A 1,252-nucleotide genomic window follows, 5' to 3' on the forward strand; every position below is an offset into this window, starting at 1 on the left:
TCGCTCCTCCCACAATTAACACGACCAAGGCTTGCTCAAGTCGATTCAATTTTTTCGTTTTCCACTCCTATTCGAAAATTTTTTTACTGTTGGATTTGGATTGCTGCCACGAGGTCTAGGCTCGGATGTGAGCACTTTATGTGTTTTTTGGTCAAAATACTGTTTTCAATGCTGTAAGGTCCACTTATGAGCTCAGTGGCCAGGCGCCCGGGCTGCACGTGAGAACTCGCCACTCTGTCTGGCGACGTAGCACTGCCAACACTGCAGAGCAGTCGACGCCAATTTGTCACGGCACGCACGGGACACGGATTGCCTGGCCGACCGAATATCGCGGGGATAATCCCCCATTGAGAACGCAGACGGTGCCGCCGGGTTCCGAGAATCGTCGGCGTGGCGCGCCGGGGAAGTGTAATTGCCGACGTCGGAGTGCGCGCCGCGCGAGCCTCCATTGTTAACGCGCTCCGGTCGGCATAGTGCACTGTCGCCGCCTTTCGCCCTCAACCCGCGGGGTCGCGCTTGCTTGCTCGTCCGCGAGCGGGCCGTTGATCCAAGGATGGTGGCGCCTCATTGAATATTCCGTAGCGCGCTGAGTGACAGCTGGCTACGTGAATTTGAGCACTCCCTTACGCACGTACGAATGCTACAGGGGCGTTCCCGAGAGAGCGTAAGCTCGAGGTGTTATAAGGCCGAACTTGGCCGTTACAAAATCGTTCTTGTCTGAGCGCTGAGCTGGGCAGTCCCCGGCGAGACAAGGAGTCTCGACCGTTAAAGCTAGGTTGGGATTTGTGAGCCCCCTGGGCTAGAGGTTAGGATCACGTCGGAAGTTTAGGGTACAGCGCCGTACCGGGCAACTAGACGGATCCTGCGGCGAGAACAGAGTCTCGGCCGTAGTTTCTCGAGCGGGTTGTGTACGCTCCGAGGATAGGAGAGTTAGACGAAGTTTGAGAAGCTCGAGTGATTTGTACGCACTTAGAGCTAGCGTCTAACTGCAGTTTGAAGTTTTTCCCTTTATTACTCATGTACCCAGTTTTCCTACTGTAAATAGCTGTATATAAACTCTTAATTCGTTTCACCAGACGCCTCGAGTTCATCAATTCGACCACCGTCTCCAAGAACTTCAACATCATCGCCCTGCCAGCCTCCTGCCAAACCAACCGGAGCCCGCGCGATTGGGTCCCTGATCGACACCGGCCTTCGGGGAAACGAACTAAACAATCTTTACTAATGCCTATTTTTATTTCGATATCGCAAA

The sequence above is a fragment of the Haemaphysalis longicornis genome, unplaced genomic scaffold (assembly GCF_048455015.1).
Source record: "Haemaphysalis longicornis isolate Haplotype H1 unplaced genomic scaffold, Haemaphysalis longicornis Haplotype H1 scaffold_489, whole genome shotgun sequence".
NCBI classification, from domain to species: Eukaryota; Metazoa; Arthropoda; class Arachnida; order Ixodida; family Ixodidae; genus Haemaphysalis; species Haemaphysalis longicornis.